The 19,278-nt window shown below is 31.9% G+C and overlaps 1 protein-coding gene across 1 annotated transcript in view; it reads left to right on the top strand.

Moving 5' to 3' along the window:
- The first annotated feature begins 269 nt into the window (after positions 1-269).
- LOC127715835 (uncharacterized) overlaps positions 270-19,278 on the top strand; it is a 61,910-nt gene continuing 42,901 nt past the window's right edge. The window contains exon 1 of the mRNA XM_052221969.1: positions 270-443. The gene's annotated coding sequence lies outside the window, so the exon portion shown is untranslated. The remainder of the gene's footprint in view (positions 444-19,278) is intronic.

Genomic DNA, 19,278 nt, shown 5'->3' with positions numbered 1-19,278 from the left:
AATTTTCTTCTATACGTATCTTACAATTTTGTACTGTAGATATATGTTTCTGATTAATATCTTAAAATTTCAACTTTCAACAAATATTTGTACATATTTCGATGTTTTGAAACTGGAAAGTAGAGTTTGAGATTTATGAGATTTTGCATTTAAATATTAATTAGTTTTAAGATAAATCTCAGGACTAGAACTGTCATTTTAAAACTCTTTCTGCATTTTTCTTTTTTATGATTTAAATCAAAACTTTTACTCTTTAGAACTGAAAAAAAAAAATCCAAATGAAAAAAAAAACAAAATTCTACCGTTGTAGCTAACATTAGCTTTAAATTATTAGATTGGTATCTTCGATGAGTGTTTTTCTACAAATAAAAAATGTTTTAAACTTACAGGTTTTAATAGAAATAGATACATAAACAAGGAAATGCTGCCATGTTGATAAAAAGGTAACGTTGTTGTTCAATATTCAAAGATCTAATTACAGTGTTGAATTGGTAATCTTTTAGACTAAGTTTATTCAACGGGTCGATAAGTTTACCCGGATCGTTTCTAAATTTCCGGGCTCGGTAAAGAACATCTCCGTAAATATGAGGATATGGGCTATCCCGTTTGAAATAAGTTTTCTACAGGTACAACCAAACTTCAAAAACAAAGCTTTATATCTATGGAAGAATGTAGTCAAGGTTTTGTGTAGTTTGTGGTAACGAAATCCCTGACTTAATAATTTACCAGTAATACATAGATTACGTTCATTGAAATCCAAAACGTCACAACAGACACGGGCATAGCTAACGAGTTGTAATATGTAAACACCGTAAGATGGTGCCAAAGGAACATCCCCGTCCATAACGGTAAGTGTTGTTGAATTTATCAATTAAATGCAATTTAGACGGGTCTTTACTGAGTTTGGTCATAAACTGTGATTCATAACAGTACAAGAACAAGTCTGCTATTAAAGGAGCGCAGTTTTTTATGATTTAAATCAAAACTAATACTCTTTAGAACTGAAAAAAAAAAATCCAAATGAAAAGAACAAAATTCTACCATTGCAGCGAACATGCGTTTGGTATTTTAAATTATTACCTTGGGATCTCTGATGAGTGTTTTTCTACAAATAAAAATGTTTTAAACTTACAGGTTTAAAATAGAAATAGATACATAAATTAGGAAATGCTGCCATGTTGATAAAAAGGTAACGCGGTTGTTTTTAAATGTATCACATCTATTTTCTGGTCCATAAATAAAATATTTCACTCATCTTCCTCCAACTTGTCTTTGTTTATATGTGCAACATGAATCCGCCATTCATATAGAGAACTAACGGATGTTCTCGCACATGCAGTATTTGGCAAACCTTCAGTTTATAAGCTGACCGTAAGATAATAGATAGAATGTATAGAAAGAAGAAAAAATAATTTGATTATTCAAGTGTATTTACTTAAATATGTGTGAAAAATTAATGTTGGCTCATTCAGGAGGCGCACAATTATAGGGTCTATTTTTTTTTTAATATTTAAGGAATGACTGTAATATTTTTTCTGTCTATGAAGAAATAACATCAAAAATGTGGTGCACACTGAATATTTTAAAGTGTGCAACACATTTTTTATGTTATTTCGAATAGACAGAAAAATATTACAGTCATTTCTTATAATTTAATTCTTAATTCCATTTTAAACCGGAGTAAACCATGAAAAAACGTTGATGACGTCACGGTGACATGACAAACTTATGTCTATGAGCTGATAAACAAAACAAAGTCAGCCAATCAGAAGAAGCGTTACATCCAAAATTAAATTATTTTGAAACCACCCTAACTATGTTGTATGAAAAATGATTTATTTGCAATTGCTTTGTCGTAGGAAAGATTTCAACTTCATCACTTGTAATTCCTGGTTTAATAGTTTCCTTGTAAGCAGCAACCCTCTATTAAGGAAACAATGATAGGAAATGCAAGCTATGGAATATCGTATCAACTGGGAGATATATACTCCATATGCAGCGCTTGGAATGCTGCTTCATAGAAATTTCACAATTCGGAAGGTGATTTGATATCAAACATGCGGTTTTCTTTAAATTAGTAATCCCTTATTAGAACACACATTGTATGTACCGAATTGTTGAATTACATTGTTGAATTACACTGACTTGATTGTACACATGCGTAATCCAGAATAGTTGATTATATGGAAAATTTAATTTCAAGGTTGAAAAAAATAAGGGTTCCATTACATATCCAAATACAAAATGGTATGATTGCCAATGAGACAACTCGAGACCAAATGTTATATTCAAGACGGGTCCTCTGAATCTACAAAAACAAGGCGAAACGAACAAAATTGCTTAGATAACGACAAATTTATTTCTTTGGTTATGGTTGGACTTTTGAGCAAGAGGTTTTGTGTGGACAGAATGATCATGTTCACCCGTTATAAGGCTGGACTACTTATTTCATTTTTTTCGTCGAAAAAATATTTTTCGTTGTGTACACACCTATTTCTTTTTTGAAATCGTATGTGCACCTGAATGTAGAGATAATTCATTTTCAGCATGTCTAGGGCAATGAGTTACTGATGTTCAGTTCTAGACATCATCACGTTCATTTCATTCAACATGCCCATCACAAAATATAGAATGGTCCTTCCCTAGCTAATAGAACTTCTCTGAATCCGCTCAATTGTTACTTTTGTTTTCTGTGGATGATATAAAAAAAAAAATCTTCTTAAAACCAAATACATTGTGTGTTCTGCAAAATATTTATAGAATAACTAATCGAAGAATTCAAATAGAGAAAAATATTCAACGAGTGACCGAACAACACATTAATTCACGAATGCGCGTAGCGCATGAGTTAATTATCAGTGTTGTTCGGTCACGAGTTGAATATTTTTCGATATTTGAATTCTTTGATTAGTTATTCTTTTTATTACATTGGCAAATGGCTTTTTTAATGAAATTAATGTAGAAAATGTAAGGAACTATATCTTTTTTCTACGCATTCACAATTTGTTTTGATCCGACGTTATCGACGTCTTGACAACGCCTATTGTTGTATGACGTCAGAGAGTGAAATAACCACGTTTATTTCACATGTGAAATTATCGGTTTTTATTTGACTGGGAAATCAATGTAATTCATTGCTACCAATGTAATAAATTTTTTTATCGTGTATTTTACCTTGTGTTCACATTTTCTCCAAATATAGCTCAAATAATTCTTAGCTCAAATAATTCTTTTCGGGCAATAACTGATAAAGAAAGCTGATTCACAATTTCAGCAATGTTAACCCATTGGTAAATCTTATCTTTAAGCTTATTTAAGCTGTTACAGTATATTGCCTCTCTTTACCTATTAAAATTTTCGAGAACGGCAAAGAAATTAATGACAATTTCAGTAATGTCAACGTATTTTAACTCTTTCCTCGTTGATCTGTTTTTCTGAAAGCATATCTCTGTCTATCATAGTTCTTAAAAGAAAACATAAAACACAGAAAGAGAGAAAAATCATTAAAAATTGATGTTTTTAAAACAATAGTATAGAACCCAATTCATACGATGCCACGGCAAAATGTAGTTTTTAAAACAAAAGCATAACTAATTTTTCACAATGCCATTATAAAATGTTGTTTCTAAAACAATAGTATAGAACCCAATTCATACGATGCCACGGCAAAATGTAGTTTTCAAAACAAAAGCATAACTATTTTTTACAATGCCATTATAAAATGTACTTTCTAAAACAATATCTTAACTTAGCCTATTATATGCCTTTACAAAGTGAAGTTGTTTTTTTTAACAGTTTATTTATTTATTTATCTATTTATTTATTTATTTAATGGTAATTTGTCGCACCTGGGATTTACATGAATAATACAGTCTTTTGGTCCCAGGTTGTCTTTTCCTGCATTTTTTTTAAATATCAAAGACCACTAGCTAATTTTATTTTTACAAGTAACCATTATTTTTATTAAAATGCTTATTGTATTTCGATACTATGCGAATAAAAGTCTTTAATGTGTTCATCAAAAGAAACATTTTGTTTCATGTGTATAACAGGAGTGATTTTTATTGTACAGTGTGCAAATGATTATTTGTTTTACTTAGAAATACAATCTTCATATTATAACGATAAAATATTAATATAATTTGCACTAGAATGGACATGTATATGTACTGTACTGATTTTTTTGTTTTTTGTGATTTATATCTTTTATTTCAAATCACCTGGATACATAAACACTAAGCAGTCCAGGGCAGCTGACAGAGGGGTCCCTGCCTTTTTTTTACATATCCCATTTGCTACTAGCCAATGTGCACTTATAAAGAAACACAATCTGTGGCGAGTAAAATACTATTACAAAAAAAGTAATACAATAATGTAGTATGTAATATAAATATGTATAGAATATAACCTATAAAATTAACTTATATTAATAATGGCGATTGTTGGTAAATGAAGGTGCATAAACAATACACTAGTTCAAAGTGTGCCTTTTGTATTCAAAGATAACTATAGCTATAATATTTGGCCATCTTTTATACAATATAGTTTTTCATTTGTTTAAATATCTGACTTTTAATCCGATGAGTAAAGCTGCACTCGCTTTCTAACTGGTTTTTATAGTTTGTTCTTAGACTGTACTGTTACACCACTGTCCCATGTAAAAGAGGGGGGTGGCACAAGCAAACATGTTAAACCCCGCCATATTCTGTATGTGCATGTCCCAAGTAAGGATCCTGTTATTCAGTGGTTGTCGTTTGTTTGTTGCTGTATATCATATTTGTTTTTCGTTTATTGTTTTGTACATGAATCAGGTCGTTAGTTTTCTCGTTTGAATTGTTTAACATTTGTCATTTCGGGACATCTTTTAGCTTACTATGCGTTATGGATTTAACTCATTGTTGTAGGCCGTATGGTGACCTATAGTTGTTAATTTCTACGTCAGTTGGTCTCTGGTGGAGAGTTGTCTCATTGGCAATCTTACCACATCTGTTTATTTTTATAAAATCATAGCCACTTAATACTCCCCATCCCATCACATATTATTTTCAACGCTTTTGTCTACATAAATTTGTCATGAACTGTAAAATATTGTTTGTTCTATAAGAATACAATCTTCTTAAAAGGATTTAAAGAAATAAAATTTATCTATACTAGGGACAGTTAGTTGGTATAAAACGATTGACGTGAATGTATGCGATGTACAGTTACTCCATAAATAAACGGAAAAGACCAGACACAGTATTTATCATAGAAATCCAAAGAAGTCGTAAAATAGGTTTGCATCGTATATTTAAAATATATTAGTAATGAACTTCTAGTTGCAGTTCAAGGATTTTAAAAAGGGTGGGGTATCATGACAACGTTAGGAGTGAGTGGCATTTGAAAATTGTATGCATTCACCATAAATGTAGCTGCGGCCGACCACCCCCCCCCCCCCTTATTTTACCCCCTACCCCCCCTTCCCCCCCAAATACTAAAAGAAAATAAAGAAAGAAATAGATATAAAAATCCGCTTCTGACTTCATAGGTTTAAGCCCGGTAAAAATAATATAAAAATTGAAGGTAAATCAATCATTTACAAATCTATAACTGTTTCAGATGATTCCTTCAATTTCATTGCGATTCAATTGAATAGGTATTTGTGAAGAAGAGAGTATGCCTGACACTTTTCCTTGGCTCCTTTTTTTGTTGTTGTTGTTAGCACTGAACTATACATCCTATATACGTTTTGAAGAACTTTTATGTTATCGTTTGAATTTTGATCTACATATGAAATTCATTAAAAAAAATAAAAATTCTCTACTCTATAGATTTTCATATTAAAATGGAGTTTAAAATATGTCATAATAAATGCACCGTATCAAATGCATATATTAGAACTGTTACGCTTCGCATGCTATGTTGTGTAGAGACAAGCATCATAAATCTAAGTTAGAAGACAAATTTAAAAAAAAAACAATTCTAAAAGCTTTCTTTGACACATTTTATACTAGTTACTTCATTACAAGTTTAAATTAGATTTTCTAAAAGATAGATAAGAACCGTTTGTATTGTAGTAAATTTAATTCATTTGAAATCTGTATTCAAATACGCTGTTGGAGATAACTAAGCGTCAATAAAATACAAAAATTTTGTATTTTATAAATTAGTGCCGTCGTCATCAAATAGTCTCATTATGCCGATATTCAAAAAGACTAGTTTCATTGTTATTACAACAAAAAGGTTATAATAACATGACAGAGTGTTTTGTTTCAGTATGTGCAAAAAGCCAATTTTAGACAAGGTACCCCTATAAGCCTGGAAATATCGTGGCTAGTTAAATATGTAAACATTGATAAATTTCAATTCCTTTGGTATACTTTCTTTCAATCATTTTTTTTTGTTGCTACGAATTGAAATATAAATTATCAAATGATATTTTATGCGAGCTTTTATATCCTTCCATGCATTTCGTATGTTTGTACTTTTATATTTCTGGAACGTTTTCAGTCGAATATCTATTTTAACTGACTGGTTAAACTAGCTAAGTGAACTAGTTTTCAGTAACTGCGCGAGTACTCTTATTTCTATGTTTTTTGTATGTTGTTTATTTATGTTAGTTGTTTTTGTGCCTTGCATCGATCTTTTGAGTTAAGCCAATTGCAACTGATTAAACAGCATGTTCTTATGTTATGATGTTACACCACTGTCCCACGTTAGGAGAAAAAAGGGGGTGGGGGTGGAGTATGAGCGCTCACAAACATGTTTTGTGATTTCCCAAGTCAGGAGCCTGTAGTTCAGTGGTTGTCGTCGGTTCATGTCTGTCATATTTGTTTTTTGTAAACTGTTCTGTTATAAATCAGGCCGTTAGTTTTCTCATTTGATTTTTTTTTCATATTTTCACGTCGGTGCCTTTAAATATATAGCCAACTATACGGTATTGTGCTTCTCATTGTTGAAGGCCGTATGTTGGCCTATAATTGCTTACGTTCACTTCATTTGAACGCTGGTGGATAGTTGTCTCATTGGTAATCATACCTTTTATATTTAAGGAAACAATGATAGGAAATGCAAGCTATGGAATATCGTATCAACTGGGAGATATATACTCCATATGCAGCGCTTGGAATGCTGCTTCATAGAAATTTCACAATTCGGAAGGTGAAATCATTTCTTTTGTCGAAAGGTTTTGTTATCAATCGAACCTTATTGTCAAGATATAAAGGCAAGACACGAGTTAGACTTAACCCTATCTGTTGTATCTTTTATTTCATGTTCGACGAGATAGTAGCATCTCAACATAGTTACCAAACTTTGAATTATTTAGTTTAAGAACATCATCTATATAGCGGAACGTGAAGTTAAAGAATAAGGCTAGCTGCTTTTCAATCTGCCTAGGAAGGTCCTGTTTGAAGTTTGCTTCATATGAACAAAGGAACAAGTCGGTAAGAAGAGGAGTAAATTTGGCTCACATAGGAATGCCGATTATTTGTTGAAAAGCACGTTCCCAAACGTAACACATTATGTTGTTAATCATGAAATCAAGCATCTTGCTAATGTCAGTTTCAGAAAAATATATGTTTGAATCAGAATGGTTTTTTCTATGCAAAGTACCATTTATCCCTTCTTAAGACAAGATAATTATATAGATAGATCTACGTTAGCCATTCTTTTTTATGAATCAAAAAATTTTCTATTTCTTTTATTGTATTTTATCCCTGCCCTCTTCTATGGTTTTACTAAGAATTCTTATATCATTCTCTGTTTGCCTTTTATTAGGTCCGGGGACACAGTTATCGTCCTTTGACAAATAGAGTCTTTAGTGCAGACAGTGTATAACTTGCGCACATTATATATATATATTTTCTATGCTTAAAATAGTAAGTACGGAGGTGAAATTACATGTATAAACAATTTGGAGTAATTTTTATACGACCCCGTCGTCAGCGTCGTCGTCGTCCGAGTTTAAGTGTATGGATCTCTATGAAATTTAAGAAAAAGGTTCAAAACCACAAAAGGAAGGCAATTTTTTTGAGGGGGTCAATATTTTCCTCAAGATTTAAGAATTTGTCAATTTTCCAAAGAAAAATTGGGGGTCACAATTTATTTTGCTAATTCTTTGTAAATAGTCTGAAAACAGATTTATTGCACAACAGCACAGTGTATTGCACAAAAGCAAGAAATCTTCAATTGAATATAAATTCAAATCATATAACCAATTTCAAGTTCTTTGGCTACATTTATTCTGTGTCAGAAACCTATAATGTGTCAAATATTTAATTACAATCCAAATTCAGACCTGTATCAAGCTTGAATATTGTGTCCACTTTTGCCCCAACTGTTCAGGGTTGGACCTCTGTGGTTGTATCCATCTGCGCTCGGCGAAGTAGTTTATTACATGTAGGTAAAGTAGTGATCTGGTCCAGTTTGAAAAGGTCAAAAGTTAGTATGTCTAGATCTGAAGCTGTCAAACTGTTTTATACACTTCCTCTACATAAAATTGTCCTTTATTTCAGTGACAGTCTACCCAGTTTTTGGTGGGGTTCGTGTTGCTTAGTCTTTAGTTTTCTATGTTGTGTCATCTGTACTATTATTTGTCTGTTTGTCTTTTTATTTTTGGCCATGGCGTTGTCAGTTTGTTTTCGATCTATGAGTTTGACTGTCCCTCTGGTATCTTTCGTCCCTCTTCTATAGACTTTTCCATAATTTTGATATAATTTATCCCAATACTAATGCACTACACTGTAAAAATCTTTTTTGGATAGAGCAGGTGCGAGTTTTTAAATTTGCGTTTTCTGTCTGAAATAAATGCACTACTATATAACTGTTTTCTCGGACCAGTGTTTGTTACATGTCTGTTTTGTTTTGCTAACGTCACACTGTCGGGCTGTTCAATATAGTTTTTGTAAGAATTCTTCGACTGCTTAATAAATTGTTTACATATTCCGTTATTGTAATCCTTATTCAATGTTATGACTTTCGGCCTAATTTAATTTTTTCATTACCCTTAATAAATCATGATTTTACAAAATGGCAAGAAAACAAAACACACCACTCCTTCAAGGATATTCACGTGCTCCAAAAACCTCATTCCAAATATAAATTTAACCGCCGTCAAACGAAATTCCCCTTCTAAATTTAGCACTTTTTTACAATTGTGTCAAAGGTGACAATGCTGCTGCAGCCAGATTATCAAATAAAAATGCACTTGGATATCCACAAATATTCCCGTGCAATGCCAATAAATGACTAATCTGCTCTAGATTATCTTCTAATAATACTGTTAGGTCAACGTTGAATGGGAGAGCTATTTTGCTTTCCCTTTCCTGTGACATTACATGAAAAACTCAAAGCCTCATTTATCTGGTTACTTGAACAAAGCTAAAGTGTGGTATACAATATGTAGGACAGACAGTACGGGAATTTTTTAGACGAACACAGGAACTTCTATACCGCTTCCGAAAACCTAAGAAATTCAAGTATAAGTTACCAACATTTAGGTAAACACAATCACAATATTAAATTTATAAGATTCCAACCACTCGAAACGATCCAGAAACAAGAGCAATCGCATAAACAATTTGAAGATTCCCGTAAAATTATCGAACTGTCTTGGATTAAACGACTGTAGACAATAGTGACAATATACTTGGACAATGGAACATATCTAAAACTCCTTCTATTGATATCATCAATATTGTTGATAAAAGACAACGTAATAATAGGTCTCATGGCAAACGTATCTATTGAAATCAACGAATTAAACAACGTTTAAATTATACACTTGATGATCTATCTATATTTAAAAACAATGGTAGGCATCAATTATTATGTAGACTGGGTCAAATACCAATAAGTAAATTACATGATATTTTTAAGGAGTGTGACGCAATCTCGTTCTTCAGCCCACTCTATGAATATTCGCGTATAATTACAGCTTTTTGCCACCATAGGCTGTTCCCGCGTATCGGTAAACCTGAAGATCATAAACGGCATTTTCTGAAAATTAAATATATTAACAAAGGTATTGATTTCATCAACTTATCGAGTATATTTAATGATTCTGCCATTCAAAACTTTATACTTACCTATTTTGATAACACAGAACCACCTATTATTTCGTATACATACAAAAACCCAGCAGAAGTTTTATTTTTAATTATACGCCAGTAACATCAGTCGTCAATGTAGAAAATAATACTCCTCTAACTTTAGACTGTGAATCGTAGAATTTTAGATATAATCCCTATGGCCACGTTATTACGGAGACCTCAATATCGTTGAAGACCGAGAGGTTAAAAACTTTTTGAAAAACAAAATGAAAAAGGGACCAAAATATCGTCCTCCATCTAAAATAGATTGGAAACGTTGTCGTCAGGTCACAAAAGACGCTCTTTCATCGTATTGTAAAAATTTATGTAAACGGGAAAAATCTGATAAAATATTTCTTGATTCTCATTTAAATAAAAGTATAAATGTTGTGGATATTCGAATATCACATATTGAAAATAATTCAGAAATAAATAAAAGAGTACATAACACTCATGTTTTTAGAATAAGAAACAAAATTCAAGTACTTTCAAAGAGGTTTGTGTTTGTACCGGCCGACAAAGCAGCCAACAATGTGGTGGTGGTATGCCCATTGTTTGCTTTTCCTATGAAAAAAGACCAAAGGCGGGATTGTAGAGTGCAAAAACTAAAAAAAAATCATTCAGTAAACGCACTCCTCTTTAAATAACAGACTTAAACTCACTCGAAGATCAAAGGAAAAATAATCATTCATGTTACAATTTTGGATATAAACGTGTTTCACCTGTTCAAAAAAAAGGTCAAAGTCAAAATACAGGCAACTTAAAATATATGCACAAAATACCGGTATACCGATATCAGTAACAGCTGTTTTAATATAGAATTACATACAGTACATTAATCCAATAATTACAATGAACATCTCCCAATTGATATTAGAATATATTTGATACATTTATGTGTGAATTATTTTATAATTACAGTCGTTATGGAATAATTGTATGTGGACATTTCCAGTTCAAAATTAAGTTGAGATATATGTAAATAATACGGTAGATGATATATTTAGGAAACGTCAACGTAAGATGATTCATTTCCTGAGAAAGGCAATTATGTGTCCAGTGAAATATTCAACAATAGTGTCTTCAGTGTTACGTAGAGAAATTGTCAATATGTATGTACATAAGTGGAATACAAGAGGAATAAAAAAAACGTTGTTTATTTTTTTCATTGTGATTTTATTGATATTTATGAATTCATATATCAAACCTGTTCGATTCATATTTGTTCATCAAAGTGTAAACAGTACGTGCCTTTTACCAGACATTGATCCTTTTGACAAATCAGTCATGAAGTATATATGGCATCCAAAGCCAATTGTTTGCGAACCATCTCCGTCCATTGTTTATATTGACAAAATGGGGAAACTACAACTGAACAGAAGTGAAGTTTCAAAGAATAACAACCCTTTCGATTGTTTTTATCGTTTGATTGAACGTTCCGGTGACAATGATGTAACACTATCACAGGAAGTCAAGTTTTTACGTCCAGTGTATATTCCTTCAGATTATGTAAATGTTAAATGTTTCGATGATCACAGACTTCTGTATGATACTGTTCTGCATAATGTTGACTATAAAACAGTTCGGAAGAGTAAAGAAATATTAAAAGAAAATGAACAATGCTTTAGTGTATTGATATTTGGACTTGATTCAGTGTCGCGATTGGCTGCACAGCGGAAACTACCTAAAACTATGAACTTAATCAAAAAGCTTAATGGATACACTTTCAAAGGCTACACAAGTATTGCAGCAATCACATATCCAAACCTGATTGCATCATTGACCGGAAAAACTGCGTACAGCAATGAACTACCGAAGTTAGACCCTAGGAAAGAATTCACCGATAATTACCCTTTTATATGGAAAAACTTTTCCCAAAAAGGATATGTTACAATGTTCAGTGAAGATTTCCCAGAAATAAGCATGTTTAATTATATGCAAAAGGGTTTTAAAGATTCTCCGGTAGATCATTACCTTAGACCGTACTACGTAGCAAGGAAAAAATTGCACCCAGTGCAATCGAATTTGGACCAAGTGTTTATGTTCCTGGAAGATAAAGATATTAAAATGAGAAAATATTCATCACTTTGTTATAAAAGTCGTCCAAAACATGCAATACATATAGATCACTATAAAAACTTTGTATCAACTTATAAAGGATATCGGAAATTTGGATTGTCATGGTTAACAGAGATAGGGCATGATTATATGAATTTCTTAGAACTTGCCGATGATGATATAGAACAAATGATTCAATATTTTTATAAAGAAGGACTTTTCAAGAATACAATTTTTATTTTGTTTGGAGATCATGGTCCTAGGACGGATGAAATTCGAAATACAGCCATTGGAAGAATAGAAGAGCGTATGCCATGGTTAAGCATTGTTATTCCTAAACAAATTAAGAAGAAATACCCTCATATACATACAAATTTAAAAGACAACGAAAATAAGTTAACGTCACCATTTGATTTGCATGAAACTTTCGTGGACATACTTAATGAAAATTTTACGTTTTCTGAGGAAGTTATGAAAAGACCGTATCCGAGAGGGATAAGTCTTTTAAGGGAGATACCAAAAGATAGGTCATGTTCTGACGCTGCTATAGCAGAACATTTTTGTGCATGTTATACATCACACAACGTGTCAGTAAATACTCGAATGATAAATGTAGGAAAGTTTATTGTGAATTCAATTAACATTAAACTTGCACAATTTAAAGACAAATGCTCAAATTTATCTTTGTATCAAGTTAAAGAAGCCCAGGAAATCAAAACGGGTTTAGAACACAGAGAAGACTTTAGTAGAAAGACTTTGTTGAATCTGTTTTATCAACCAGAGGTTGAATCCGAACAACGTTACGTTGTTTTAATCGAAACTATCCCTGGTCATTCCTTATTTGAAGGTACAGTTAGTAGCAAAAACAATGAACTGACGCTTCTAGGTGACGTTAGTCGAACCAATAGATATAATAACCAATCACATTGTATATCCTTTAAAACTATGAAACATTTGTGTTACTGTAAAGATTTAACATTGTGAAATCAATGAACTATAAGTAATATGGGATCAATAACCGTTTGGTTATCATTTATAATGTAGAGGTTTTATATTTTTCAGGCAATCATAAAACAGAATAAAACTGTGTAGAAATACTTTTGTTGAAGTAGCATTTTTATAGGAAACGATTAAACATTGTTTTATTGTTAGTACACATCGTCTAGGTATAAGTGTAGATACATATGACGTGAACAAATAAGTCAATTATTAATTCTCTTGACAACTGAATTTTAGTTCAACTCATCAGAGGTGCATTCAGGTGTATTATACATAACGTATGGGTTTAATGGGTAGTTATCACAAGAGTAAAGTGCCAAGCATTTCGTCAAATTGTTTTGGTTTGGTTTAATTTGTTTTTTAGCAGCCAACTTTTCTTTTTTATTTTAATCGATGTCTGAAACAGAATAGTATACTGATATGATAAATAGATAAATAAAAGAAAAGGATAAAACTTTAGGTAAGCGGGTTTTTTGTCATTTGAAGCAATGACAAATATATCGTCTTATTGTTTGCTTTCAGATTGTTTTCAATTCTCGTAACACTCATCTTATTGGTTGATATAATTTCAACATTTGGTTGCGATATTGTTCATATTCACTGGTAAAAATTATATATGTGTGTTTTATGCATTTATTTATTAGTTTTATGATTCTTGAATTATATTTCATATCTACTAGCACGTTAAATTTATATTCTTAATTTTAACATAAACAGTCTGAGAAAAGAATGATGTTGTTCAATTCTGTCATTTTATTTTTGCAATTTTGTCGTCCCAACAATACTGACAGGATGTAGAAACGTAATTTATAGCAATACGTATTTAGTTATGTTTTAATTTATCAAAAACAAAATAAATATAAGTACTGATTAAAACAATATTCATAGATATGAATACGGTGTCTGAAATTTTAAGAATAAGTTTATTCACAGGATCTACTTTTTGTCTCTTTGGTTTTATCACCTCTTCAATTTTTAAATAAGGCTTAGATTTACCAATATTTTGGCCTCAAGAATCACTGACGAGATATTTATTATCAACATGCTCATCTGGAGCAGTAAAATTGGCACCTTTAACGTTAAAAATAGGATGTAATACACCGTTTTAATAAGATTTCTACAGCTATAGTAAAACTTTAAATTAAAATATTTGTATTTGTGAAACAAACATCACCGCCCAAAACAGGAAAATTAAAAATAATAAAATCGTGTCTTTTGTCGTAAATTATTAATTTGATTTTCCCCTGTGAAAATAACATATCAAAATTTCGAAAAGGACAACTATTGTTATTAATATTAGATTTATTTAAATCGAGTTCCCTTTGTCAAATTTGTGCAGCAATATAATCAAATTCTTGATCATAAAGAGTAAAAATATAATCAAGGTAAGGAAAAGTCTTATTAATGATAAGACGTATCTTTACTGAGTTTTTCAAGTTGCAGTTTTTTTTTTAGATTTTTCATAAATAAATCATGGAGAGGTTTACTTGTTTAATTCAAACACCCATTTGGAATGTACCAATGTCGCCAAATGATTTTATTTTGAATTAGAAAATTAGTTCACAGAAGTAAATAGTCAACTTTTGTTTCACTAATTTTTCTGTAGAGTTAATATATAGTTTTAATCATTGAAAGGAAAATGTATTTCCACATTTAGAACACATATATGATTACGTTAAAACATCTTTTATGTAAATAAGTTTTATTATATCTAGTCTGTTGAAACAGCATTGGCATTATCCAATATAAATGGCATTGTTCGTTTCATCACATGGGAAATTACATTAAATTGCTATTATGACATTACAATGTTTCTTGGATATAACACAACCATGTTGAACTATGTAGATATCTATAACTGTTCAAAACATGAATATTTTACGGAATTACGGAAGGAGAATACGCATCAGTCTGGAGCAAATAAAATTCAATAGCCAAAAATATAGATTAAAAAAATGAAATAAAACTAAATGAAAAGCAAGAGTATATTTAAGAGAAAATACAAATTATATCTACATATATATGCATTTAAGAGGACAGAAAACACCATGATCAAATGTAAAAAAATCGAAAAGATAGGTATACCGTTTAAGAAATGCTTTAATGATTTGATAAATATTCGTTCTATTAGCACTACTGTAACAACAGCCCATGAAAAGGCCGTGAAATGTCTGTGAAATATCACAGGGCCGTGAAAACCCCGTGAAAATACCCCGTGACTTTTGTAAAAAAAATATTTCTAAAGGCCGTGAAAAATATTTGATGTTAGAAAAAGACCGTGAAATTTCAATATCCCGTGAAAAGGCCGTGATAATTTGTCCTTTCATGCTTAATAAAAAATATCACGGCCTTTTCACTGGTTGTTGAAACCAGTGAAAAAGCCGTGATATTTTTTCATGTCAATTTTTTCTTATCCTAATTCAGATTTAAAACATCGCATGTGATTATTGTAATATGGTCTAATTATTTCCACTCACATTTTTCTAAATATCCTATAAACTTGTCATTATAAATATATGTCTGTTTAAATATTATTATATGCAATACTACTGTACAGGACTGACTTTTCAATGGAACCATTCATTGTTATAATTAATGACTTTGTGCCAATAAATATTTTGTATTTAAAGAAAAGTATTTTGCTTCTCGTCTGTACATTATTATAAACAATGTAAGCATTAATTTTAATTGGAACCGAAACATGTAAAAACGAGAACTTCCCGGAATATCAGACCGTATCCGGATTCGCGTTTCTTTTAGAGTAATTGTAACATTTCCGCAGGCTAGGTAGGAAATTTGAGAGACGCCGAAGGTCGATTAATATTTACTTAATAGATGCAAGACGAGTGACAGCAAGTTTGAGGTAAGTTAAGTTATTAATATTTTATTCTTTTATGCATCATATCACCAAAATGTTGATGACGTTTGTGAGCATTTCCATTGGCATTGAACTGATTTTCACTTAATTTGCAGAAACCGCGCAAAAATGCATGTGATATATTCACTTATATTTGAGGTTGTTGCACATGATTCCTTTAATCATTTTGGTTAATGTTTTCTAAGACTTACCGGATCCTTTAAATACGATTACGGTTTTGTTTTGTTTATGTATTTGGGGAAAAAAAGGGGGGGTCCTTTTCCCCCACACTGGCCACATAAAAAAAGACATTTACGTACAGTACACTACGTAGACATAGACATAGATAATTGGAAATGATTATAATAGCAATAAGTATCTCTGAAATGGAGTTCACTCTGATAATCAGAGGCGTAACCCCCTTTTGAATGTGTCGGGAGCTATTTAAGTATTTTCTGACTTGGTCGTCGGGACACAGAGTTCAAAAGGGATTAATCAGAGGCGTAGCAGGGAAAGTATTTAATATTTTTACGGCAAAATGTCCTTTCTAGAAGGGTTTGTGCCATATCATAAGAATAATTGGTATGGCAATGAGGTGTTTAAAAAATAATTGGTATGGCGAATGTGCCTGCAGTAAAAGTTGCTACGCCCCTGGCCCCCTGTAAAATAAATAGCTGTGACTCATTACGGCCACTTAGTCTAGACAAGTTTGACTTTAGCCATACATATTATTACTTCAAAGAAACATTTAAATTTAATAGTCTGTCTTAAAAGTGTTTTTAGTCTTTAAAAAAATCTAAAAAAAATAATATAAGATGAAATACAGAACTTTGTTAACTAATGATGCCATATATATTGGATAGGGGGCAGATTTTCTGGAAAATGGTATGAAAATATGGGAAAACCTATGCATGTTTCCAAGTGGCTGTTCTGTTTCAATGATGTTTTTTTTTAGTATTTTTCATACCATTTTCACCTCCAGTATGAAAATCTGCCCCCTATTCAATATGGGGTCATTAACCGTGAAGTCGTGTATTGCATGGAATAATATTGTAGCTGTTTTAAGTACATTTATGAACATAAATGCCAAAAATTAATTTGAATATAAAAATAGTTTTTTTATATACATGTATAATATATGTAATGTTTCTTTTATATTTATTCTAGGAATGAAGAGCAAAAGGATATAGCAGTCTTTATATAAAATAGTTCAGGAATCCAGTTGGAAAGAAGAGCTTTTCAGTTAAAATGATTTCCTGGGAATTAACAGGAACTTCTATAAATGTTTTTCTGGAATAGTTATTCAAAAGGGCAGTGAACATGGTGAAGTGAAGGATTACATTAGACAAATATTGCTGAAGTGGTAAAATCAGACCCAAGAGATGTACAAAATTTCTACAATACATGTTACAGCTGACTTTAGCTACTTAATCACATTGACATTTGTGTGCTTTTATGTTTTCTTTACATACATGTAATTACTACAGATCTATTAAAAATAATATTTTTATTCTTTGTCACAATTATTACTAAAAAAAATACATCATTTTAATATGGTTTTTCATAGTCTCACTTGCATTGTACTTAAATAAGTTGGCTGTAGATGTTTACACTAGGGTTTCAGGCATTTCACTTCACTTGATTAAAACAGCATTTAAATTTTATGTTAAATTATGGCCTGAAAAATACATTTAACATTTTACAGGAGTTTTCACAATCAGTGAATGGCTGTTTATCACAGTAGTACATGTACATTTCACGGTCTTTTCACAATGGGCACATAATTTATCACGACTTTTTCACGGTGTACATTTTTGTTTTTCACAGGGTTTCTACGGTCTCTTTACCCAAGTTTTCACGGCCTTTTCACGACAAATAAAGGCATATACTGTACTATATCTATATTTCACGGTCTTTTCACAATGGGCACATAATGCATTATCACGACTTTTTCACGGTGTACATTTTTTTTTCACAGGGTTTCTACGGTCTTTTCACCCAAGTTTTCAGGTGGCACCTCTTCACGGCCTTTTCACAGCCTTTTCATGACAGTCATTCCCAGTATTGTCACGGATAAGTTTCACGGCCCACCGTAAATTAACCGTGACAAACACTGTAAAAATCACCAGCATTTTTACGGATATTTTCACGGCCAATCTACGGGGCATTGTTCTAGTAGTGTAGGTAATTTTGTAAACAAGGAGTGTCCTGTTTGGTTGAAAATTGTAGAGTGTGATATCTCATGTCTTACTTTATCCAAAATTATACGGTTGGTAGGACTTTAATAAACTAAACGTGCATTTCTCTTTTTGGTTTAACATTGTATCATGTCATATGAGGTTTATGCTTTACCGACTCATAAAATAATTGGTCATTAGGTATTGGTATTTGTATTAGCGCATTTGTTTCTAACATAAACGATGTAAACGATTACGCGCGTAGTCGTTTAATCCATTTGTTTCTTACATTTTTTGGTCAACGTTGACATCGTTCACATTAACGATGTACGCGCAAAATCGCGTAGTCGTTGATCGTTAATCGTTGAGACGTATAAACGATACATTTGTTTCTGCATCTGTCGTTTAAATAATTACGAGCACCTGTTGTTTTTTTAAAGTCCTGGTCATTCATTTCCCGCTTTTTTACCGGTTTGTTTACAGTGCGTGCATGTAACCTATTTCTGTGTCACTACGCCGGGTCGATAAAGGTCATTAAATGATGTATTTATTTCTACCAGCTTAACTTCTACTAAACGATAGTCATCGATGACAAAATGTCGGGTTAGAAACAAATGCACTCAAAAAGTTGAACCAAATTTTAGATTTAACCCTTTAGCCCCCAATCCCGCCTGTAGGCGTGATGGCGACAACCATTCTTTGATGGCCCGTATGACCCTCCATACCTTTTTTGAACTGCCCCAGCTGAACTGTCATGATAGCAGGGACTTCAACCAAGCAGTTCATGGTCCATAAACTCTTCTCAGATGTCTGTTCATGAAAATATGGCACTTTGAAAGCCGTTTAAGAGTTCAAAATCGGAAAAACGTGAAAAGTAGCCAAAATCAGGTAGGGGTGGGCATCTTTTGATGGCCACTACGTAACTGGTAGTGACTGTAGGTATAAACTATTATCATAAATGCATGCATAGGTGGTACAGGAACACAACGAGGTATAATATGGCCAATAGGAATCTAGTCTGTAAAATCTAGGTCACCGTTTTGTCAAAAATCCGTAAAAACGGACATTTAGACAGACCTGACTTGACAATAATAATTCCCCAGCAAGACACTTAAGT

The sequence above is a fragment of the Mytilus californianus genome, unplaced genomic scaffold (assembly GCF_021869535.1).
Source record: "Mytilus californianus isolate M0D057914Y unplaced genomic scaffold, xbMytCali1.0.p SCAF_9, whole genome shotgun sequence".
Taxonomy (NCBI): Eukaryota; Metazoa; Mollusca; class Bivalvia; order Mytilida; family Mytilidae; genus Mytilus; species Mytilus californianus.
This window is presented reverse-complemented; position numbering and strand designations above follow the sequence as displayed.